At 36.0% G+C, this 26,876-nt stretch overlaps 1 protein-coding gene across 9 annotated transcripts in view; it reads right to left on the bottom strand.

The window, feature by feature from the left end:
* The window catches only part of CEP57L1 (centrosomal protein 57 like 1), a 69,076-nt gene that overhangs the window by 28,281 nt on the left and 13,919 nt on the right, over positions 1 to 26,876 (bottom strand). Inside the window, exon 1 of one of the 9 annotated variants that reach the window (XM_019797641.2) lies at positions 13,430 to 13,560. The exons of 7 other annotated variants lie outside the window; for them this stretch is intronic. The gene's annotated coding sequence lies outside the window, so the exon portion shown is untranslated. Of the gene's footprint in view, positions 1 to 4,210; positions 4,508 to 13,429; positions 13,561 to 26,876 lie in introns of those variants that run through there. One more of the 9 variants, XM_034668957.1, reaches the window with a different exon arrangement.

Genomic DNA, 26,876 nt, shown 5'->3' with positions numbered 1-26,876 from the left:
AAGGAAAACAAGAGAAAGAGAAACCTATGATAGAAAAGAGCCAGAAAAGTATGATGTCAGAAATAAAGAAAGGAGACTATTTCAAGGAGGGAGTAGTTTAGATTTTAAAAAGTCAATTGATTTTGAAAAGGAAGAGACCACTGATGGTATAATTTAAGAACTGAAGACAGCTCCAAAGGCCCCATGCTAAAAGGGCAAGTAGAGGAAGAGAAACCAGCAAAAGACATAGAAATTTTATTCATATTAGGATGTCCTTTTGCAGAGAACTTCAATTACCTGGTTTAAAATCATCTAGGATTCATAAATTGTGTCATTTCATCCATCCTGTGAGCTAACCTGCCGTAAGTCACAGTGCAAACAATTGTACCCATCATGCAAGTCATTTGCACAGAATCAATAATTTTCATTCTCGAAAACTTCTGTGGCAGGAAAGTACACTATATACAATTTCACTGACTGAATTCATTATTCCCCCAAATTCATATGTTGAAGCTCTAACCTCCAGTATTTTAGACTGACTGTGTTTGGAGATAGGGCCTTAAACGAAACCCTTAGGATGGGCTCTAATCCAATCTAACTGGTGTCCTTGGAAAAAGAGGAAATTTGGACATACAAATTATGCACCAGGGATGTGTGCCAGGGATCAGGAAAAGACCAAGTGAAGACACAGTGGAAGACAACCATCTGCAAGCCAAGGAGAGAGTCCTTAGAAGAAACCAAATCTACTGACATCTTGATCTTGGACTTGTAGCATCCAGAACTGTGAGAAATAAATTTCTGTTGTTTAAGCTGCCTAGTCTGTGGTATTTGTTTTGGAAGCCCTAGCAAAGTAACATACTGACTGCAACTTTTACCTTTGTTTCACAGTGAATTAAACACAGGAATAGTGACGAGGACGTAACAACAGATGCCTAAGGTTTATGCTATTTAGAGGATATAATAAAGTTATTTGCAATTTAGAGTTTCCTACTTGATAAGATGTGAAACAATTACGTAACTCTGCCTTGATTTATTTTCCCCTATAATTGACCTTCAATAATTTCTTAAGCTTAATAAATTGAATAGGAAATTATTAATGTGTTATCCTGTATCCAATAATTTAAAATAATTAAAAATTTCCCAGTATAATCAAATGGGAGAATAAAACTAAAACCATGCTTTTGACTCACATTTAATTTATATGTATTTGTATTAGTTTCTGACCCAAATATTAGTATTTTTACCCTAAAATACTGTAAAATATTTATCCCTTAATAATTTCTATTAAAAATGAAAGAATACTGCTATAGACTTAAGATTAATGTGTCATTCAAAAAATTATAGCATTGTAAAATTATAAAAATGAGACATTTGAATTACAGGGACGTATAAATAATCTGAAGGTTAAGGTACAATCAAATTCAAGTAACTTTGGAATACAGTGAAATTTTTTTTTTTTTTTAGATTTTATTTAGATTTGAGAGAGAGAGCACGGGGATGGGGAGTGGCAGAAGCAGACTCCCCACTGACCAGGGAACCTGACACGGGGCTTGATCCCAGGATCCTGAGATGTCCTGAGCGGAAGGCGGAACCTGACACGGGGCTTGATCCCAGGATCCTGAGATGTCCTGAGCGGAAGGCAGATGCTTAACTGACTCAGCCACCCAGAAGCCCCTAGTCTGGTTTTTAAAAAAACATTATCTTGGGGCGCCTGGGTGGCACAGCGGTTAAGCGTTTGCCTTCGGCTCAGGGCGTGATCCCGGCGTTATGGGATCGAGCCCCACATCAGGCTCCTCCACTATGAGCCTGCTTCTTCCTCTCCCACTCCTCCTGCTTGTGTTACCTCTCTCGCTGGCTGTCTCTATCTCTCTCGAATAAATAAATAAAATCTTTAAAAAATAAAAATAAAATAAAAAATAAAAAAACATTATCTTATACTTTCCTCCAAAAAGTATTAAGAGGTGACAAAGGATATATTTCAAGTTATTTGGTTTGAAACAATGGTGACTATACTCAAAATGTTTGAGAAGTCCACTGTACGATAAATCTGTATAAGTCATAAATATTTGGGAGTTCTAGAATTGACAGGGAAATTTCCTATATCCATTTAAAATTTAGATCAGCTGCAATCTTCTCATTTTATAGATGTAGGAGCCAAAGTCCAGAGACACTAACTAATTACTAATCACACAGTTCAAGTTTCCTGCAATCCAAAAGCCATGAAGCTAGAGAAAAATATTATCTCTTAAGGACCATGGTCGATTTATATTTATCGAAACAGAAACTACCCTAATGGACAGTCATCAGGAAAATGCCTTCTGGAGAGAAATGGGAGGTAAGAAACACTGAATCAAGCATAAGATCGTGTAATCTTAGTAAAATCTAAGGGCATCTTAGAGGCCATCTCTTCTAACCCTTTCTTTCAATACAAACTTATTCTCACAGTATCTTCAACAAGTCATCTAAGCTCTGCTATATGTCTCTAGAGAGACAGAGCTCACTATCCTCATGCTGAATTCAAAGCTTCTTTCTCTGATTTTTATGGATTAAACAGATTTTGGGAGAAAAAAGTAGAGCTTCTATATTTATTGATATAGAGGTTGCATTGAATATTGACTGTGATAACTATTATATTACATATTGAATTCATCTAACAAAAACTTGCTGCAGAATTTAGGATCATTTTCAAACTTCAAATTTTATCCCTGTATCTGAAATGCCTGTAAAAGAGTAATCCCATCCCCTAATTGAGGGCAAAATTGATAAATCAAACGGAGATGACTCAATCATATAAGTGATAACTTATTTCTGATTAAATCTCAGTAGACTTGACTAGATCCAGATTAGCACAGCGGAATTCTAATTTAGGAGATAAAGATAACTTTAGCATGTTCTGGTCACCAAGACCAGCAGATTCCTTTCTCCTTAATACCTTAATAGAGTTAAAAAATAATTTACCGTATACATAATACATACATCATAATACATATATGTATAGTTAAAGGAATTAAAACAAAACAAATTTCTGTTTATCTACACCTAGATTAAGAAATAGTGTGATAGTGCTGTTGAAGGCGTCTGTGCGCCTTCCCCATTCCTTGCTTTGAATTTTGTGTTACTCATTTTAATGCCTATTAAGTTTTATCATATTTGTATGTATCCTTACCCATGTATTGTTTGGTGTTGATGGTTTTTAAACTTTATATAAATGGAACCATACTTTTTTCATTCAAAGTATCTTTGTATTTATATTGGAACATGAAGCTGTATGGTATTCATTTTCCCTTCTGTATAGTATTCGATCATAGAACATAGATCCTAGAAGACATTAATTCCAATCACTCCCCTTCAGACTCATATATATAATACTATGGTTCTGAAATTTTTAGTTCTATTTTTATTTTAACCACACATATTAGACAATATTGCTTTGATTTATAAAGTCAATGTTTGCTATGCTCACCTACAAGTTTTCTTTGCTCATTGTGGTGGACATTTTGATGCATTGCCTGGATTCCCTTTCAGAAATGTGAACTTTTCCCACAGCTCCTGGGAATGCTGCCAGAAAGTGGCTCTTGGCTGCTGGCCCTCTTTGGGGATTGCTTTGTCTAAAGAATATTGTCTCATCTAAGGTCAAGGCTCCTTCCAGGGGCATCCCACATCCACTGAGGATAAAAATGCCTGACCCTCTTGCCCCAACTCAAGTCAACTCCAAAAGACCACCCCATCTCCAGAGCTCCCTGTAGTATCAGTGAAACCTTTGTTGGGTCTTCACTGAAGCTGGACTTCTCTAATAGTGCTTCCTTCCTCTTCTTTCCACATGTATTGATCCCAAGAATAGTCTCTAATAAGCCTGTATGCTTGGACCTTTAACTAGGGAAATACTTCAAAGCCAATACTTCAAAGCCAGTATTTAAAGCAATTTTCTTCAGAGAGGATTTCTATTTGTTTCTCCTGGTCCTTAGGGCATCCCAAACCCAAGACACCATTAAACAACTTTTACATCAAGTTGGTTTTTTGGTGGTTTTTTTTTTTTTTTTGGCAGTATGAATTCCAACTCCAAACCCACATGAGAATAGAATTGTGATGAGGAGAGATTCTTTTTGTCCACTTCATCCAAAGTCAAGGAGGAAACAGTGTCATTCTGAAGAGCAGGTTATTTTCCTGTCATTAATAGAAGGTTTTATCCTTTGGGGATCCCAGCTTTTTACACTGCAGTGTCCAAACTTACCAGTGAGCATGACAGTCAGATTTTGTCCTTTGCCCCATGCAAGCAGAAACACCTTAATGCCCAGGTTCTGGGCCATGAGAGATCATGGAAGGTGTCCTCAGGGATAAAATGGGTTCCAGGGCTCAATTATCTCTATGGAACTGGGCTTTCTTATTAGATAGAGCCTCATATTTTCCCCCTTACTTTGCTTCCAACTCAGCCATGCCTTCCAAAAGCTGTTTTAACATTTTATACAGCATTTGAGTTCTTTACTAGAGGAGGTTTCTCTGAACATCTAATCTGCCATATTGCTTGAACCTGTAACAACATCAGACATATTTCAGAGATGTTAAATGCTTTAGACCAACCAGTTTTAATTACACACATAGAATGAGATTTATGCTTTAAAAAGGAAAGAGAATTTTTATCTTTCCATTCAGCTAAAGTTCCCAAAGCTACTCCATATTGTAAAGTTTGTTCTTCTTCAATAGCAGAAAGTGAATATTATTTGGTTACTTATTAGTTAAATACACAGTTCACTAGCAGGATTCAGACAACAGAGTATCTGGTAAACAATCTGTAAACTGAGAGTAAGAAAAGCACACTATAGGGGTATCTAGCTGGCTCAGTTGGTAAAGCATGTGACTCTTGATCTCAGGGTTGTGAGTTCAAGCCCCATGTTGGATGCAGAGATTTCTTAAAAGTGAAATCTTTAGGGGCCCTTGAGCATCCTACTCTTGGTTTTGGCTTGGGTCATGATCTCAGAGTCGTGGGATCAAGCCCCATGCTTGAGATCCTCTCCCTCCTCTGCCCCTCCAACCCCTGCCACACCGCTCACACACATGCTCATGCTCTCTCCCCCTCTCAAAAAAAAAAGTGATATTAAAAAAAAAACACACACACACTATATATTTAACTTCTAAAAATATGCAATGACTTTATAGGAATGCCATAACTATTACATTCCAAAAATTCAGAAGCAGCTTAATCATTATGCTTCAATGATTATCATGTAAAATGTATTAATAGTAGCAACAAATCTTACATTTAATATATTGACCACTTGACATTCAAATTGATCTATTTAACACAATTAATAATTAACTTGAAAATAGTCCTTACTGGGGGCACCTGGGTGGCTCAGTCGGTTAAGTGTCTGCCTTTGGCTCAGGTCATGATCTCAGGGTCCTGCGATCAAGTCCCACACTGGGCTCTCTGCTCAGCGGGGAGTCTGCTTCTCCCTCTCACTCTGTGCTCTCTTTCTCTCAAATAAATAAATAAAATGGTTTTAAAAAAAATAGCCCTTACTGGATTTGAAAAATCATCATTTTGCAGCCATCATAGTAAAAATTAATTTAGGCAAGAAACATCAATACTAAATCCAAGGGTAGAAATTTTAATGAGGAGTGGGATATCTGCATGGTCTTGAAGTATCTCTTCCACAGATTCCTCATAAGTTTCAAGAAAAAAAGGAGTATCTATATAAGAGAAACAAAATAACACTTGAATTGGATGATTAAAATTAATGTCACCCCTAAGAAGTAAGATGGACATCATGTGCCTCTGTATGTGAAGCCCTGAAAAAGACATGTCACTCAAGCAGTATTCTGTCCAGGAATGTATAACCTGAATCTCAACATAAGAAAACAATATTAAAGCCCCAAATGAAAAACATTCTGTTTTTTACAGAAGGGGAAACCGTTTTCCTTAAAAAATATCAATGTCTTAAAAAACAATGACACTTCTGAGTATATCCAAAAGAACTGAAAGCAGGGTCTCTTGAGAAAGTATCTGTACATTCATGCTCATAATGGTATCACTCACAATAGCCAAAAGATGGAAGCCACACAAATATCCAACAATAGATAAACAAAATATATATACATACAATGGAATGTAATTTGGCCTTTAAAAAAAAGACATTTTGACACACACTGAAACATGGGTAAACAATGAGGACATCATGCTAAGTGAAATATGCCAACAAAAAAGACAAAACAATGTATGATCCCTTATAAGCAGTATCTGGAGTAGTCAAGTTCATAGAAAGTAGAATGGTGAGGGGAAGGGTAAATGGGGAGTTACAGAGATTCAGTTTTCCCTGATGAAAAAATTCTGTAGATTGGTTGCATAACAATATGTGGTAGGGGAGACAAGTTAAAAACAAGATATGACTCAATGGGATCAGTTCCATAACAAAAGCATACACAGAGTATCATGGGAATACAAAAGAGAGATTATCTAACTTTTCCTGATTGATGGAGAAATAAGTAAAGCCAGAAATAATTTAGAATTACAAACAGTTTTGAAAGAGGAGTTTAGGTAAATATGCCAGAGTGGACATACACACTAACTTTTGCTCCCTCTTGGAAACACACTAAAATAATACTGAAACACTTTTTAAAAAAGATATCAGCCTGCAAGGACAACAACAAAACTTTGGAAAAATAGAAAACAGATGTACAAAGAGTAATAAGATTTAGCTAATGCAAAAAAGGCAGTCTCCTAACCCAAGGAAGAAAAGTGACTTTTAAGTTTATTCTGCAGCTCAGGAATTTGCTGCACCTCTCTTAAGTAATAAAGATAGAGCCAAACACTAGAAAACAGCATGAAAGTTTAGGTTAGTAAATTATATGCCCAAACTGCCTTCGTCTCTCTATGAAGCCAGAAGACTGCTTTACCCCCATCTGGGAAGAAGACTGGAACTTTTGTTTTGTTTTTTCTAAAAAGGAACTAGAGTATCCCTGGATTGAGGGACATTCAGCATAGGTGAGGGTGGCACCAGACTCAAGGCAGGAACATTCAATTCTCAGAACACTGATAGTCTAGATTATATCTAAGAGGAAATGGGAATATCCTGATGAAGGGAATATGATTAGCCCAAGTTAACAAAGATACTGAAGATGATAAAATAAATGGATTGAATGGATTTGGAGTTTCCAATCAGTTTTTTAGTGCCTGACTCTGAGATTAAAGTTGTTTAATCAAGCCTGACCAGACACTGAGGAAAGATAGAGACCAAAACAAGAAAACAAGGGGCTTAACAGGAGCACAAAATTTGGAAATATTTATTTAGTAGAGACAGAATGTAAAATCATTGAGGGACATGATAGACCCTAGTGAATTTGACTGGAGCCTAGTGAATAAATGTTGGCAGTAAGAGATGGCTAAAAAGGTATGCAAGGGCCAAACCGTGAAGGACTTTGTACATCACACTGAAGGGTCTGTCTTCTGTAGGATCAAGCAATGGGGAACTAATGAGGATATAAAGGCAAATAACATGATCATGTTTACATTCTGACAAGGTTATTCAGATGGCTATGAGATACACAGACTGGAGGGGGAAGAAATTATTGGCAGAGAGACAAAGAGGTTACTAAAGTAATTAAGACAAGGAAAAATATAGGCCTGGATTAAGACTGGAGTCTTAACTCTTCCTTAATTCTTCCTTAAGTCTTCCTTTGCCATGCAGAAGCTTTTTATAGTCCCAATAGTTTATTTTTGCTTTTGTCTCTCCTGCCTCAGGAGACATAATCTAGAAAGAAGTTGCTACAGCTGATGTAGCTGATGTTCTCCCCTAGGATTTTAATGGTTTCCTGTCTCATATTTAGGTCTTTAACCCATTTGAATTTATTTTTGTGTTTGGTGTAAGAAAGTGGTCCAGTCTTCCCAACACCATTTGTTGAAGAGACTGTTTTTCCACTGGGTATTCTTTCCTGCTTTGTCAAAGATTAACTGACCATATAGTTGTGGGTTCATTCCTGGATTTTCTGTTCTATTCCATAGATCTATGTGTCTATTTTTGTGCCAATACCATACTGTTTTCATCACTATAGCTTTGTAAATACTACCTGAATCCGGCATTGTGATGCCTCTAGCTTTGCTTTTCTTTTTCAAGATTGCTTTGGCTATTCGGGGTTTTTTGTGGTTCCATACACATTGTAGGATTGTATGTTCTAGCTCTGTGAAAAATGCTGTTGGTATTTTGATAGGGATTGCATTAAATGTGCAGATTCTTTGTGTAATACAGACATTTTAACAATATTTGTTCTTCCAATCCATAAGCATGAAATGTTTTTGCATTTCTTTGTGTCTTCTTCAGTTTCTTTCATCAGTGTTTTATAGTTTTCAGAATACAGATATTTTACCTCTTTGGTTAGGCTTATTCCCAGGTATCTTTTGGTTTTTGGTGCAATTGTAAATGGGACTGATTCCTTGATTTGCCTTTCTGCTGCTTCATTATTGGTGTATAGAAATGCAAAGGATTTCTGTAAATTGATTTAGTATCCTGATTTTACCAAACTCGTATCAGTTCTAGCACTTTTTTGGTCTTTGGATTTTTTATATAGAGTATCATGTCATCTGCAAATAGTGAAAGTTTGACTCCCTCATTGCTGATTTGGATGCCTTTAATTTCTTTGTGTTGTCTGATTACTGAGGCTAGGACTTCCAGAACTATAATAAATAACAGTGGTGAAAGTGGACATCCCTGTCTTACTCCTGACCATAAAGGTAAAGCTCTCAGTTTTCCCCATTAAGGATGATATTAGCTATGGGTTTTTCATATATGGCTTTTATTATGTCAGGGTATGTTTCCTGTAAATCTACTCTGTTGAGGGTTTTTATCATTAATGGATGTTGTACTTTGTCAAATGCTTTTTCTGCATCTATTGGGAAGATCATATGGTTCCTATCCTTTCTTTTACTAATGTGGTATATCATGTTGACTGATATGCAAATACTGAGCTACCCCTTCAGCCCAGGAATAAATCCCACTTGATTATGGTGAATGATACATTTAATATATTGTTGGATTCACTCTGCTAGTATTTTACTGAGAATTTTTACACCCATGTTCATCAGGGATATTGGCCTGTAGTTCTCTTTTTTAGTGGAGTCTTTATCTGGTTTTGGTACCAGGGTAATGTTGGCTTCGTACAATGAGTTTGGAAGTTTTCCTTCCATTTCTATTTTTTTTTTTTTGGAATAGTTTGAGAAGAATAGGTATTAACTCTTCTTTAAATGCTTAGTAGAATTCACCTGTGAAGGCATCTGGCCCTGGATTTTTGTTGGGAGATTTTTTAAATTACTGATTCAATTACTTTGTTGGTTATTGGTCTGTTCAAGTTTCTATTTCTTCCTGTTTCAGTTGTGGTAGCTTATATGTTTGTAGGAATTTATTCATTTCTTCCAAGTTGTCCAATTTGTTGGCATATAGTTTTTCATAATATTCTCTTATAATTGTTTTCTGTAGTGTTGGTTGTTATTTCTCTCTCACTTGTGATTTTATTTATTTGGGGCCTTTCTATTTTCTTTTTGATAAGTCTGGGTAGAGTTTATCAATTTTATTAATCTCTCAAAGAACTAGCTCCTGGTTTCATTGATGTGTTCTAGTGTTTTGTCAGTTTCCATATGCCCCTTCTTCTCCTGCCTTTAGGCTTCATTTGTTGTTCTTTTTCTAGCTTCTTTAGGTGTAAAGTTAGGTTGTTTGAGATTTTTCTTGCTTTGTGAGGTAGGCCTGTATTGCTATATACTTTACTCCTGGGACTGCTTTTGCTGCCTCCCAAGGGTTTTGGAACATTGTGTTTTCATTTTCATTTGTTTCCATGGTTTTTTAAAAATTTATTCTTTTATGTTGTTTAACCTCCATGTATCTATGGTCTTTCCAGATTTTTTCTTGTGGTTGACTTCTAGTTTCATAGCATTGTGGTCAGAAAATATGCATGGTATGATCTCAATCTTTTTGTACTTGTTGAGGCCTGATTTGTGACCTAGTATATGTGATCTATTCTGGACTTGAAAAAAGCGTGTATTCTGCTGCTTTAGGATGGAATGTTCAGAATATATCTGTTAAGTCCATCTGGTCCAGTGTGTCTTCAAAATCATTATTTCCTTGTTGATTTTCTGCTTAGATGCTCTGTCCGTTAATTTAAGTGGGGTGTTAAAGTTCCCTATTATTGTATTATTATCAATTAGTTCCTTTATGTTTGTTATTGTTTTGTATATTTGAGTCACCCATGTTGGGGGAATAAATATTTACAATTGTTAGATCTTCTTGTTGGATAGTCCCTTTTATTATGAAAGAGTGCCCTTCTTTATCTCGTTAATCTTTGGTTTAAAATGTAGTTTGTCTGATAGAAGTATTACTATTCTGGCTTTCTTTTGATATCCATTTGCATGATAAATGCTTCTCCATCCCCTCACTTTCAATCTGCAGGTGTCTTTTAGTCTATGATGAGTCTCTTGTAGGCAGCATATAGATGGGCCTTGTTTTTTAACCATTCTGACACCCTATGTCTTTTGGTTGGAGCATTTAGTCCATTTACATTCAGAGTAATTACTGATAGATATGTATTTAGTGTCATTTTATTACTTGTTTTGTTGTTTCTGGAGATTTGTTCTGTTCCTTTCTAGTCTTTGTCACTTTTGGTCTTTCCTTTCCACTCCAAGAGTCCCCTTTAATATTTCTTGCAGGGTTGGTTTAGTGGCCATGAACTCCTTTAGTTTTTGCTTGTCTGGGAAACTCTTTATCTCTCCTTCTACTGTGAATGATAGCTTTGATGGATAGAGTATTCTTGGCTGCAGATTTTTCCCATTCAGCACGTTGAATATATCACGTCACTCCTTCTGGTTTGGCAAGTTTCTATTGAGAGATCTGCAGCTAGCCTTATGGGTCTTCCCTTGTAAGGCAGGGACTTTTGCTTTTAGGATTTCTTTTTAATCTCTGTATTTTGCAAATTTAATCACAATATGTCTTGGTAATGGCCTGCTTTTCTTGATTTTGATGGGAGTTCTCTGTGCCTCCTGGATCTGGATGTGTCTCCTTCTTCAGATTAGGAAGTTCTCAGCTACTATTTCCTCAAATAAATTTTCTGCCCCCTTTTCTCTCCCTTTTCTTCTGGGACTCCTTTAATATGAATGTTATTACGTTTGATGGAGTCAATTAATTCCCTAAGTCTATTCTTGGGTTCCACAGTTCTCTCTTTTGTTCAGCTTCATTATTTTCCATCACTTTATCTTCTGTATCACTTACTCATTCCTCTGCTTCTTCCATCCTTGTGCTCATTGCATCAAGTCTGCTTTGAATTTCAGTTATTGCATTTTTCATTTGTTTTTTAACTTTATCTCTGTTTTAAAGGCCCCCCTGAAATCTTCCTCTCTTTTCTCAAGCCCAGAGAGTATCCTTATGATTGTTGCTTTAAATTCGCTATCAGGCATGTTACTTATATCTGTTTCACTTAGATCTCTGGCCATGACCTTATCTTGTTCTGTCAAGATGAATTCCTCTGTCTTGGCATTTTGTCTAAGTCTCCATCTTCTTCTCTGTGTTAAAAAAACCTGGTGTTTCAGGGGAAGTTTCTAGTGTGTGCTGCATGCACTCTGCTGCTGTGTTTTGGCTGCTCTATCCTTCAGGACAGTTGTCTGCAGAGGCTCTCCTTGCCTGCAATGGGTAATGTTTGGTCCTTGGCCAGAATGTGGTATGTTTTAACTAAGTGTACTATGGTCTGCTTGTTAAATGAGACCTGATACTAATTCCAGTAGAAATGAAGCCCTGCAGAACTCTCTGGTTGGAGATGTGGGCAGGGGTTTCTGCTGGTCTTCTGGGGAAGGGGCCCACGACGCTGGGACTGAGGCAAACCTGACCAAGAAGGGCAGTAGCAACAAAATGCAGGGGTGTGGGACTTGGTATAAGCAGGTTAGGCAGCCAATGTTGGCATGGTACTGATTACGGCAGGTGTCTCTGTATTTATGCTGAGGGGCAGCAGGGAAATGGTGCCTGCTTACTCCTTTGTCCTTACAGAGGGGTCTCCATGCCTGTTGCTCTCAGGAAAGCACTCTGAGAAGAGTAAATAATCTCCCCTCTGTGTCCCAGGCATTTCTCAGATCACTGTTTCCACACTGCCTGCCTCCAGGTTGTTTGCCTGCCTTCTCTCCAGGAGCAGCGCAGTGCCCTCCTGGTTCTATCCTAGCCAAGCCAGCTGACTTTGAAGACTCCAGGCTTTAGGGATGTGGTGTGGGCAGAAGCCTGTGCTGATCTTCTGGGGGAGAGTCTCACCATGCTAGGACTGAGGGAGGTTTGACTGAGAAGGACTATCACACCAGAGCACAGAGGTGCGGGACTTGTTGCAAGCAGGCTAGGCAGCTAGTGTTGAGGTGAACTGCCCTCCACAGGTGGCTCTGTGTTTATGTTGAGGAGTGGGGGAGGGAAATAGTGCCTACATGCTCCTGCTCCTTTGTCCCTGGAGAGGTATGTTGTGAAGCTACCTCTCAGGAACAGTTCCAAGAAGAGTGAATAATCTCCTCGCTGTGTGCCCCAGGTGTTCCTCTGATGGCTATTTCCATATGTCTGCCCCTGGGTTGTTTGCCTGCCTTCTTTGCAGGAGCAAGGCAGCACCCTCAGGGCTCTATCCTAGCCAAGACCAGCTGACCTTTACAATTTCAGTTTTCCAGCCCTGCTGGATACAAGAACTCAGGAAAATCAGCCCCTCTAGTTTTCTTTCCCACCCAATGGCTTTGGAGAAGTGTTCTTGTGCATTCCCCTCACACTCATTATCTTAAATGAGCCTGGATAGGAGAAATATGATTATATGAGTACAATATTTAAGTTTTTTTAAAAGAATATAAAGTAATGCCAATCTTTTACAAATATTTTATAAATTAAAATAGAGCATCTAATTGTTATGTGCACAGTTAATGCAACTCAATGCCATGCAATAAGAGCTGATTTCCAAGCAAGCTTATCAATTGCTGAATTTAAAATATCTGGACTTATGAACATTTTATCTAATTAGAAAGTTAGATTTTTCCTTACTGAATTTGAATCCAGTGATTTTAGGACTTTATAATGTCTGAGATTACTTAAATGATTAGCTCCCCATCATCTTTTACCTGTAGTTTATCTTGAATATTCAGTTCATGAGAAAACACTTCTAATTTAATATAAAGTGAATAAAGAATATATAATTATATAATTACAGTCCAATTTTTAAAAGGGATAAAGATAAGCATATTTAAAAGACTAGTAAGTATATTAAAATGTTAATAGATGAGCAACAGGAGACTTTCATTTTCTTATTTCAACCTTCTTATACATTCTTTACAATAAACACGTAACAGTTTTATAAGAAACAAGTATTTTTATGCAAATAGTTTCCTCTTAACTAGATTTCTGCAGAGGAAAAAAACAGCTGAAGATGTACAATATTGATAATTTATATGGATATCTGTTGGGGCACTTACATCTCATTTTTAAGGGTCTTATGCCTCCTATATCAATAGAAACTCAGGGAGGACAATTATGTTTATTTCTTTTGTAAGTTCCTGCAGTCCAAACTGCTGTGTTCTGCAAAGGGGCATTGTATCCTCAGGGCCTAATCAAAGAAAAAAAATTGTAAAATGAATCAACTGAAACTAATTTGTTAGATCAACAACTTTTTCCTACTTCTCTACGCTAATGTTTGTTATGGTTAAACCCAACAATTTTGTAAATACAATCCTAAGTTTTAAAAATAATCACATATTGTACCTTGGTATATATTTTGCATACGATGTTTTATTGTAATATCATTTTACTTAAGAAAGTAAATCATAAATCTTAGGATTTTAAAATATTACTAATAATATTTTTTCAGAAAGTTCTAATTTTCTTTTTAATCAGTTATTTTGAGAGAGTTTCAACATTCTTACAATGTTTATTATATTTATCTGTTGAACTTTGTTTCTAACCATTTCTCTTTAGAAAGGCTGATGGCAAACTTATTAAATGTATAAAGAATTTAGAAATTGAGTCAACAAATAATGAATTTTAAAGTTAACCGTGCTCATATTAATTGCCAAAAATTCACTTTCTTAGCCTATTTACTACCCCCCCTCCCCCAACTATCCACATATACAGATTGGGCACATCCGATAGTCAGAATTAATTATGGGAGTGCACTGATTACACAGGCAGCCCAAGGGGGGGGGTGAGCTGTTGGACAATTATAAATAATTGAAGCTCATCCATTTAATTACCAAAATCTATTTCAACTAGTTTTAAAAGAAATATTTCTAAAATGTTTATCTACTATCCTTCCTTTTAGGCCAGGTATGCTCTACACAACTTAATCTTTGGGATGACTTAGGATATTATCATAGCTTTTTAATTATATAGTAGGATACCTGGAGAATCACACTGATACTTTTTGGACTGTTTGTCCCGTCACTGGAAATTTCCAGACTTACAGATTTTGTTTTCTGTTTTTACCTCTTGCTGTCTCCTGCTTTCCAGTCTGCTTATGAGCTGTTTACTTGTCTTTAATAGAATATCCCTCCCCTTTCTAATTGGGTTTCCTAATCTATAGCAAATAAGAAACAACAAAACAATCAAGTCTCATTCACTGGACATTCAGAGATGAAAAACATATATGAAAAATATTGGTAGTCCTTAATGCATTCAGAGTTTAATTATACTACAAAAGGGTGCTACAGGAACCCAGAGGATCATCATAAGCGAGTCTGGGGATTTCAGAGATTGCTTCCTGGAGGAGGTAGTTCTTTTTTTTTTTTCCCCCTTAAAGATTTACTTATTCACTTGAGAGAGAAAGAGAGCACTCAAGCAGGGGGAGGGGCAGAGGGAGAGAAAGAAAGAATCCTCAAACTCCCCGCTGAGCATGGAGCCCAACCAGGGGCTCAGGACCCTGAGATCTCAGGACCCTGAAATCATGACCCTGAGATCATGACCTGAGCCAAAATCAAGAGCCACTCCCTCAACCTACTGAGCGGCCCAGGTGCCCTGAGGAGGTAGTTCTTAAATGGTGATATGACAGATGAATGAATAGGATCTGATAGGCAAAAGATAGTGAGAGAATGGCTAGTGGAGAAGATCAGGTGTACAGTCAAAGGAAACACCATGGTAATAATAAAAATAATGATACCTTACATTTATTGAACACTTATGTAAATTAACTTAGTAAAATCCTCCTAACAACTCTATGAGGCACAACTATTCCCATTTTAAAGATCAGGAAACTGTGGCACAGAAAAAGTGTTTTGCCCAAGTTCACACAACTAGGTAAGTGGCAAAGTCAGGATTTGGACTTGGGCAGTCTGGGTCTAAAGCTCACACTTTTGATCACCATGCTATATTGCTTATTTACGCAAAGTTATGAAAGCAAGAGAGAATCCATTGTTTTGGACAGTCTACTACAGGCAATATATAAAGCTGGAAGATTACAAATGAGTGTTGCAGAACAAGGAGGCAAAAACTAGCTAGGAGGGGCTTTGAATGCCAGACATATGGGTTTGGATTTTACCATGCAGGCTACAAGAGTCATCTAGCAGAGGAAGAACAGGATCAGACTGCCTTTGATAAAGATTTCTGTGAAATCTAAATGAAGAAAAACAACCAGAGGGTAGAAGTCCATTTAGGAGGCTATTCCAAAATTCTATGAGAGGTGATAAAGACCTGAACCAAAGCAATACAAGTGGGAATAGAAAGGAGAGGACAACGGGTGCCTGGGTGGCTTGGTCGGTTAAGCATCAGACTTTTGATTTCAGCTCAGGTCGTGATCTCAGGGTTGTGCGATTGAGCCCCGGCCCCCCTTGGGCTCTGTGCTGGGTGTGGAGGCTGCTTGAGATTCTCTCCCTCTGCCCCTCCCTTCCCCCCCTCCCGCTGTGCATGTGCACCCACACGAGCTCTCTCTCTCTCTCAAAAAAAAAAAAAAGAAAGAAAGGCGAGGACAAATTAGAGATAAGTAGGATGTTGGAATTCATAAAATGTATGACCTGGATGAGGAAAATCAGTGATAGGGAGAAATCAAAACTGTAGTCAAAGAAGAAAACGGAGGGTGGTAAAGGTGTATAAAAGGTTCATTTTAGACATGTTTGAGGTGCTTGTGGAAAAATAACAACATCAAAACAGCTAACACTTACAATGAGCTTATCATGTGCCAGTCTCTGGTCAAAGAACTTTATATATGTGAATCCACTGAATGATCAAGGCGACCCTCTGAAGTATTCAAATTTCACTTTATATGAGGCACCTGAGAAGCTAAGTAACTTTGCCCAGGGTCACACAACTATTAAGTGGCTGAGCTGGGACTTGAACCCAGGTGGCCTGGGTCAGAGTGTATTCTGCCGTTAATAGCGCCACGTCAGCTCTATAGATGAATCTGTCATCCAAGAAAAATGGTTTAGACTAAACATAAAAATTTGGAAGTCATCAATAAATATAGATGGCAGCTGAAACCATGAGTATTCAATTAGATACATATGCAGTAATTTTTTCTCTAAGTGTGGTCCTTCAGTCACCTTGGTATGAATACCTTGAGGGTATTTATTAAAAGCGCAGATGAGAGGGCATCACCGAGGTCCACAGAAACAGAATCTCTGGGCCCAAAAATATATAGTTCTTACTCCCCAACTGATTCTTTTGCAAATTCAAGTTTGAAAATCACCAATGAGGAATGAACAAAGAAATGTGTAACAATCACATTGTTTATTAGAAGCGTGTCTACCATACGAGTAAACAAGTTCTGAAGAAGACTGGTTAAGTAAAGGCCTAACCAAGTGTCCAATGGGTATCTTCTAAGCCACCATCTATTATAAGACGCATTGTTTCTTTTATGTACCATGAGAAAAAAAACAGACTTCTCATATAAAGCTGAAACAAAAGAAAGGCTACAAATGAAGAGAAGGATAAATGGAAAATAAACCCACCACGCAGAAAGAGACAGCAAGGAAACTTGAAAGTCTCTATTTTTCAAGTACTAGGCACCAAGTAGATAGAATTTTATCCCAAAAGCAGTTCTTACACAGCTTTGTACTCTGAATTCATACTACCAGTGAGATTAAAAACAAACTCTTAAACAGAGAATTTAAAACGGTCTCAGGTTGGTAGTAGTGCAAATGACTGGTAGAGGCAAATGCAAATCCTCTCTGAAGTAATCCAACTTTAATTCAGGCCAATAATGATTATAAGACATATCACTATTTTAGAACTTTTTTAAATCTGAAAAAATGTGTATTAGAATCACTGAAACACAATAAATGGAATGTCTACTGAGCTATTCTGAATGCCCAGAAACTGGGATGCAGAAGCTAATTTCCGGTTCTCAAATGTACTCCATACATAATTTCATATAGGTATTGATTTATTTTTAGTAGTAAGAACTATAAGACAGGTTATTAAAAATTATAAAAATCTTTTTCCTTCCCATCATATTTAACCATGTTTTATAATTCCTCCAAATATAAAAGGTCTCACCCATAAAAAATCACAAAATAAACAAAACAACCAACAAGTGAGATCAGATCACTCCTACCCCAACTCCATGTAAATGCTTTAACATCCTCTGGTACTTTGAGAACTAGATTGCAAAGTTCACCACAGGCCCTGGTAACTGTCCAGACACAACAGGAGAAAGAGTAAACTTTGCTCCTGCCAAGGATGATGATTTATAGTCCCAGTCCAACACTCAGTATTTGGTCTTTTACTCACAGGCCACAAACACACTAACTAAATACTTGCATTATATCCAGAGTATTCTGGCCCTTTTTAAGAAAAATTAATCCCTTTTTAACAATGACACCATGAAAAAAAAATTCCTTTAGCCTTTTTACAATTTTCCAGAAAAGCTGTGTATTCAGTTCAGGCATGCATTTTCCATCTTTACCAAGGATAGGATAAGTACTGCACAAATTATACACCATAGCTGTTCTGGGATCTTACAAAACTGCAATTTCACTATATAGCGAGCATATCATCATTAGAAGACTAAAATGGCTTTAGAATGACAATAAGCACCAACTGATCATTGTGAGGAGTTCCCTATTTAAAAAAAAATGTACAAAGAAACCAGTTATTCAACCAACCACTACTAACTTCTCCCCGCTTTTGGTGGGTAAAGGTCCTCAAAGTCCCTCTCAGAGCACAATCCTGTCTAAAGCAACTAATATAAGAATTCAAATCTGATTCCCACTCTTGCCACACCCTGCCAGAGCATCTCTTTCACTCAGGAAAACTGTTTCCTATCCCAGGAGCAAATGTATACTTGTACGTATGAATGTGAGTATAGGGATTTTCTAAGACTGTGGAAAATGAAGTATCCCATATCCTTATCTATAATTTAATATTCACTTCTCCATAGAAACAAGAGAATACTGGTTTTATAGTGCCACTGCTGTTCTAAGCACATTATAAAAATAGTTTCTAGGTGGATCTATGGAAAATCCACTCTGTCACTGTCAACGTACTCAGTAGTAACTTTTCAGATGAAACTTGTTAGTATAGTTTATGTACTATGTAATATTTAATTTAAAAATTTTAAGTGGCCTATAATCCCACTATACAGCAATCCCTATCAACATGTTTTCTTCTCAACAGTAATATATCAGGACACAGTATTGAAGAGCACAAAATATAAAGTAAAATAATTCCTACTCCTAGACTGCTGATCCCCAACAATGTCTACTGCCTTCCTCTCTCTGAAGATAACAACCATCAACAATGTCTTGAGATCAGAAAGAAAGACAACTATTTATTTACCTACATACTTTTCTTTAGCGACTCTCCTGTCCTACACATCAATCAGTAGACAATGGAGGAAAAGATTCATCGGATTCTAGAAGCATGGTAATCCTTTCGATTACAGCACCACTGGTTAATTCTTTACCATTACATCCTTTAAGCTGTTGATATTCTCTTGGATTTAGTGATGAGAATTTCTTAGGCATTTCCCCTTCCATTTCTATAGTTTTGAGGACAAGATTGCATCTGCATGGTTTCACTAAGGAATATGACATAATGGAAACGGCTCTGGATTAAATCAGAGCACCTAGGTTTTTTCTGTCTCTGACATTTGCATAGCATGTAATCTTAGTTATATCACTTCCTTTCTCTTAGTTTTGAAAAATATTAAGTATTATGTAAATATACAGTGGTGAAAGTAGCATGATAATAAACTCTTTGTCATTCTTTTCTTGGAGTTTCCTTATGACTTAGCCCTTACAAATATTAATCTCTGGGCTCCCTATGGCTGGGCAAATTACCTCTCCTCTTGCATATTTATATACTTAATATATTATATTAAAATATTCCAGGATGCCTGGGTGGCTCAGTTGGTTAAGCGTCTGCCTTTGGCTCAGGTCACGATCCCAGGGTCCTGGGATGGAGTCTCGCATTGAGCTCCTTGCTCAGCTCGGGCCCTGCTTCTCACTCTGCCTGCTGCTCCCCCTGCTTGTGCTCTCTCTCTCCCTCTCTCTGGCAAATAAATAAACTCTTAAAAAAAAAAAAATTCTGTTCATGTCCTTCCCTTAAATGGCAAGCCTTAAGGACAGGAATCAAGTTCCATTCATATTTGTAATCTTAGCACCTAACTCAATAGTTAATAAATGCTTGCTAAACTGAAATGAATTAAAAGCCATGTAGAGCTCCAAGATGAATCCTACTAACAAGTCATCTCAATATAAAGTAAAAGGAAGATGTCTATGCCATTCAGACAAAAGAGAGTACTAATCACTAACAGCAGTGTCTGAGTTATTCTGTCAAAAAGCAACACAAATACCTAGGTTTGTCATAACATTGCTCTCCTTGGTATTCAGAGCTCCGTATCCATAATTCCAATTCTCATACCTACTAGCAAGCTGCAGTATCTTAACCACACCAACTTCTGATCCATATATCTGAAGTGAACAACTATTCACAAAAGGGCTGAAGTAATCTACTGATGGACAGAGTTGTCAACAAGCTGATCTGTAAAGAGACACCACTAAGTCCTTACTTTTTTTTTTCAAACCAGATTTGTTGGCACAACTGCTAAGGTCTTAACATGAGAAATAGCATATGTTGTTGAACAGCATGGAGGGCAAAAGGACAAAATCTGATTTTCCTGCCTAGCTGAGGTAGAAGCTTAATTAAGACAATCAAAATATATTTTACTTAAAATGCACCTGTGAAAATTTGTATTAGCCTCCTCTTAAATATTCTAGTTCTTCAGCAGTTTTCAATGTGCATACTTTACTTTTAGCTGACTGTGCCAAATGCTGAAAGTTCTGAGGACCTTCCAATGTACCTTTAACAGCCAACATACTGGAGGCATAGAAAAGACCTTATGATAGCTAAACATGAGACCTTTATTGCTATTAAGAACTTCTCTTGCATTCAAACAGAAGCTGCCTGTGACTGCGTCTGCATAATTTGCTTCATATAACATTGAGATGACTTTTCAGGAAAGCTAATGTTAGGAATTGGCATAATTTTTAGTTTTCATTCCATCTCAATTCCAATGGTATTTGCTGAGTGTCTAACATGTGCCAGATTTTTTGCTAAGAGGAGATTGAGATGGAGAGGAAGAGGTCATAGTCTCAGGCGAAATAAATGAAATGCCTAAACAACTCAGGGCTTTGAACTTGTTCTAAACTAGTACAAATTTGATGCCTCACAAAATGTAGAGGGTTGACTTCATCATGCTGAATTCATCATGTCAGTTGGCCAAGTTTGCCAGTCCAGTCCAGACCAACCCTGGCTAAGAAAGCTAGCCTCCTTTAATACGATCAACTATCATCCTTTACTTAAAAGCTTCCTATCAGCTGCAAATTACAGCCCATCAGGAGACAGAGAAGAAGGGCCCCTGGGTGGCTCAGTTGGTTAGATATCTGACTCTTGATTTTGGCTTAGGTCATCTCAGGGTCTTGAGATCAAGCCCTAAATCAGGCCTGAGATTCTCCTTCCCTCTCCCCCCTCCCTCCCTCTCTTAAAAAAAGTCTCTGAAATGATTAATAGGGAGGAAATGCCATCCTTTTTTTAACTAAAGTTTATATAAATACAGATAAATCAAAACTGTTAAACTTTAAATGTATATAGTCTTATACAGTATAGTCTTCATATCTGTACTCAAAGGCAAAATCTAAAATTATCAACTAATACTTGAAAAGTATTATAATTTACGAAGCCTTTATACATCAAATTTTAACTTAGCCTTACAAAGTGGCATACTATCATTATAGTCATTTTTGAACACATGAGGAAACCAAGGCATAAAGATTAAGTGACTTGCCTAAGGTCATATGTGTAATAAGTGGCAAAAACAGAATTCAAACTCAGGTCTCTAGACTCTAAATGTGGTTCCCTTTTTGTTTCTGAACTGCTTGCCATAAATCATAGTTAATCCAATTTTTCCCTATATTTAGCCTTAGATTAAAAAACCTAACAGATCAATATTCCTAGTGCTATTTATTTAAGCCAAAATTAAAATAAGCTTGCATTCCCTAAGTGCACACACTGACAGTGGGTGGACCAACCAATACAGCTGCTGAAGCGGGCAGATGCCAACTTAAGGTTAACACTTTTTCCTTGTATAAATAAATCCACACACAGAGAAACATGTTTGGCTGAGTATAATTTGATTTGTAAAATTTCCAAAGCAAACAAACAGTACAACCATTAGAATTGTTTTCCCTTGAAATAGACCTCCTGTGGAGATAACAACTGAGAAACACATAAAACATCTTTAAAACAAACTTTATTCTTTCCTTAAAAAAAATACACATATATACCCCCAAATAAATATTTCTTCAATTCTCCCTTCTATCCACAAATCCCTCAACTGCCTCTGACAATGAAAGAATAAAAAATTAACCACAGATGGTTTTTGAAGTTGGTAATGCATAACTCTTACAAAGCCATCGACTATCATTAATTTAGCATTATCTTTAATGTATTTATTATAGTTTCTGTGATTTAATTTAGTTGTCATAACAAACAATTTTAATTTAGCAATGTCTGCACATATCTGTCTTCCTCTATAATTCCTCAAGAGCAAGGGACCATATCTTATTCATTATTCTATTATCCACTGGACTTACCATATGGTAGTCATTCAATAAGCATTTGTTGTCCTTAAATCAATTAATGTAGTAGAAATACATAAAACAAAATACATTTGAGTCTAATAGCTAACAAACCTTTATTCACAAATGTATTGCATACATTGTACTTCTATGAAATCAGGATTCGCCTTTTTTTTTTTTTAAAGATTTAATTTATTTATATGAGAGAGAGAGACAGCAGAGGGAGGGGGAGAGGGAGCAGCAGACTCCCCGCTGAGCAGAGAGCCCAATGCCGGGCTCGGTCCCAGGACTCTGAAATGGTGACCGGAGCAGAAGGCAGACACTTGACTGACTGAGCCATCCGGGCGCCCCAAGGATTCACCTTTAAATTATATTTAGCAACATGTTTTCTTTCATTGTGGGACATAGAGTAATGCTGTGCCTTACGATCTTTGGCATCTTAGATTCAATGAATAAAGTCTTTATAAAAATACATATTAAGAACATTCTTCTCATGAGATTAAATAAGTAAATGCAAAGTGCCAATCATGGATCTCTAAATTACATAAAGATGTGAGGGGGTATCCCTTAAAGATGGCTCTCCTGCTCTATCAAATCAGTGAGTTAGAAAAAAAAAGAAATCAATGAGTTAGGTCTTCAAGAGCCAGAACTTTATTTTATTCATCTCTGTATTTCTAGTACGTGCTCTCTAGGGGCTCAGTAAAGATGAGCTAAATGAATAAAAACATCTGGCCTGGGGAAGAGAATGAACTGGGGGAGAGGGGATGATCCATGCTGTAAAGGGAAAAAAACAAATTATAATGATAACTAGGCTTAAAGAAATAAAAAGAAATATTCTAATATTTAAAGATCATAGATCTACCACTCACTAAGGATTCATGCCATTAAACAGTATTTACCAAAATATTAGTTTCATAGGATATTAATTGAAGTTACTCCCTAAATTAAATAGATTTCCAGCAAATAAACTTATGGAAATGTATAAAACAAAATTAACCAACTTCTTCACGTGCAAGTTTTTAAAAATATTCTTCAATATTAATCCAGACTTTAATTTTTAATATTCTACTTTAATATCTTTAATACACTACTATCATTGTGAATTTGCAAAACAGGGATAAAGTATGCATTTCTCAAACTTATTTGCAACAGAATCCTTTTTGGGGGATCCTCTTGAGAAATAAGCATTCCACAAAACAAACTTCAGGTAATATCTATATACAGAATCTTCAAAGAAGCTCTACACAGAAGGCAACTGTCAAAATATTACGAGTTATGTAACTGGTACCACGAAATAACAAGTGATAACAGAAAAAACAAATAGCAAACTGTCTAAAACATCCTGTTGCATGCATAGAAATTCATATTTCCACTGTAGGAGGGTAAAGGAAGAAAAAGAAACTTCCTTTTTAAAAAAGTTAAAAATCATAGTGTTCTCATATTTAAGCTCACTTGATTTAGTAAACAGCCACTCTGATATATTGAATTAAATGGTGCCAAAAAATTGTAGTACACTTTCAAAAGTACCTGACAGAATCATGATGTAGCCAAATTATTGGGACGATACTACATTTTCTCATTAACACAACTCACGAAACAAGGAGGGTGTATAGACGAGATAGTACAATCGAGCAACAGAATTCAAACAACTGGTGTAAAACTACTTTGGAGCAAGAAGCAGAATTTGTCTCATATATTCTAAATGAATAGAGTCTAAAAAAAGATCTCACAGCCATCATCTGTCCCTTTTTGAACAAAGGAATATAAGAAAATACAATTAGGTTCAAAGAAAATGAGAAAATAAGGAACATTAAAATACTTAGCCTTTATACACCCTGATGCCAGAGATTCCTCCCTCCACTACTACTTACTGGTGGGCATTACATTTGGATTCACTGGTGTGGTGGTGATAATAGTTAAGTTCTAACTAGTTCTGCGACCTTATCCTAATTAGTACCTAACCTTCCCATAACTTTATATATAAAATAAAAGGGCTGATCTATCTTCAAGTTTTCATCTATTTTTAAAATTCTACTAAAAGAGAAGCAAATTTACATGTATGTTGAACTCTTATTTAAACTTTTATTGAAGCCATTTTTGAGCTCTCAAACAAAATCTTTGCAGTGAATACCCCTATAAATACCTTGGTTATCTTATCTAGACAACTATTAAGATTTTAAACATTAAAAGAATACATAGTTTTAATTATTTCAACAAGTATTTGCTTACAACACCCTTGTTTTAGAAAGACTTTTAAATGACTTATAAAATTACAAAAAAGGAAGGTAAAATAAAATATGAAAAATTCTAATCAAAATGTTGAATTAATATGAAATAGAAAAGTTCCCCTCCAATCTAAATCAGAAATACTGGATAATATGTAAATTTACAAGTATATAGCCAAATGCAAGAAAAAGAAATGGCCAAGTACCAAAAACAGAACACTTAAGCCATACTGGTGAAGGGTGCTAGGTTTTTAAAAATATTTAAAATGATTTCTAAAATCAGACTTATTAAATGTATAAGACTAATGTATTAAATTGACAAAGTTGCTTAATTACTTAGAAAGATGTTGCTTACTGGAAATGAAGATCTGCCTTGATAGTTGTTTAAAGTATTTGAGAAAATATGATAGGCTAAATTGAAAAATGTAGTTTGAAATACCTAAGGTACCTAAATTTGTAAGTGCTATTCGTGTTTAAGGAAGATTTAATCTACTAGATTTACCAGTTAACTAAACATTAATCAAAGAAAAAGCCAAAGTCCTATTTCCATGCAAAGACTACTAGATCTAAAATACGATCTACTAAAATTTTTAAGTTAAATTCAAATGCTTAGGAAAAACATTTTGAAAATTACAACTTTAATAAACTTTTATAAATTTAATTAATAAATAAAACATTTAAAAATTACAACTAGTTAAAACAAACTAAAAGTATTACTTTTCAAGAACAAATGTCTACCTCAGATACTAAAAACACCCTTTGACAAGGATTCCCACTGTCAGTGGTAGTATTCAACACTGAACTAGAGATTCTGCCAGAGGATAAATAAAACAGAAAAAGAATTGGGGCGCCTGGGTGGTGCAGTCGTTAAGCGTCTGCCTTCAGCTCAGGGCGTGATCCCGGCGTTCCGGGATCGAGCCCCACATCAGGCTCCTCCACTGGGAGCCTGCTTCTTCCTCTCCCACTCCCCCTGCTTGTGTTCCCTCTCTCGCTGGCTGTCTCTCTCTAATAAATAAATAAATCTTTAAAAAAAAAAAACAGAAAAAAAATAAGATGGATAAGAATTTAAAACAAAAAACCAAAATTGTTATTTGTAGACAATATGATTATCTACATAGAAAATTCAAGATAATTTGGACGGGGTGCTTGGCTGGGTCAGTGGTAGAATGTGACTCTCCATCTCAGGGTCACAAGTTCAAGCCCTACACTGGGTGTAGAGCTTACTTTAAAAAAAATCATCATAATCATCATCATCATCATCTGGATAATATATGTGGAAAATGTAATCTTAATATATATATTCACACAACATTAAAAAGTCATAAGAACCATAGGGGTAATGTCAAATAAAAATTTGTAAAATCTTTGTGAACAAGATTGGTTAAAAGAAGAAGGGACTATGCTTCTAGCCATTAAGATTTATTATAGAGTGTTAGTAATTAAAATAGTGGTACTGGACAAGGTGAGACAAAGAGACTGATGGAACAAAACAAAGTCCTGAAATAGACTCTAGTTTTTATGGGAATTTGGTATATGAAAATGAGGGCATTTTCTTAGGAAAAGGAGTAAGTATTCATAATTTGTGTCAGGATAACATACTATCCATACTGTAAAAAAATAAACATCTGTCTTTATTCCATGCCAAACACAAAAATAAATTCCAGCTGGACTGAACACCTACATGTAAACAATAATCTTTAACTGATTTTGAAGAAAATATAGACTATGTTTCAGACTTTGGGTATGAAAGATTTCATGATAAACAAGACAACTTACAAACAGGAAAAGTGATAAAAGCTATATTAAAATTAAAACTTCTATGCAACAGAAGATACCACTGACAAAGTTAAAAAAAGCAACATATATAAAAGATAGCATCTGAATTACAAAAACTCCTACAAACTGTTAAGAAAAAGCTCAATAAAGGGACAAAGATATGAACAGTAGTTAACAGATGAGAAAATATGAATACCCAAGAGCCAAAAAGATACTCAACTTCAGGAAATGCCATGTAATCTGGAAAATGCAAATTAAAACAATGAAAAATTATTTCACACCCATAAGACAAAAACTTAAAAAAAAAAACTGCCAATATTTGGCAAGGATGTGAGGAGATGGAAATTTCCACGAATGACCGGTGGGAGTGTAAACTGGTGTAAAATTTTGGAAGACAATTTGAAAACTGTGATGCTATATACACCCTATTACTCAGCAATTCTACTTCTCAGTATTTATGAATGAAGCCTAGAAAAAATGGAGATATATATAGTGATGCTCACTGTAGCCTTGCTTGCAATAGGGAAAAATGAAAAAAATAACCTAACTATATGTTAGCAAGGGAATGGATAAATTGTGTCATATTCATAAAATGAAACGTAATATGGCAGCTAAATAAAAAAATTAGATCCACATTTAGCAACATGGATAAGCTTTGAAAATATATTGTTCAGTGAAAAAAGCAAGTTATAGAATGACAAGTATTATAAGTTGTCTTTCATATAAAATCTTTTTAAAACATGAAGACAATATATTATGGTGCTAAGGACACTTCTACACACATGTAATTTTTTATTCCATCAAAAAAAAAGCAAATGAAGCAAAATATTAACATTTGAACAAAAGTTACAAAAGAG

This window comes from Ailuropoda melanoleuca, chromosome 10 (assembly GCF_002007445.2).
Source record: "Ailuropoda melanoleuca isolate Jingjing chromosome 10, ASM200744v2, whole genome shotgun sequence".
In the NCBI taxonomy this organism is placed as follows: domain Eukaryota; kingdom Metazoa; phylum Chordata; class Mammalia; order Carnivora; family Ursidae; genus Ailuropoda; species Ailuropoda melanoleuca.
This window is presented reverse-complemented; position numbering and strand designations above follow the sequence as displayed.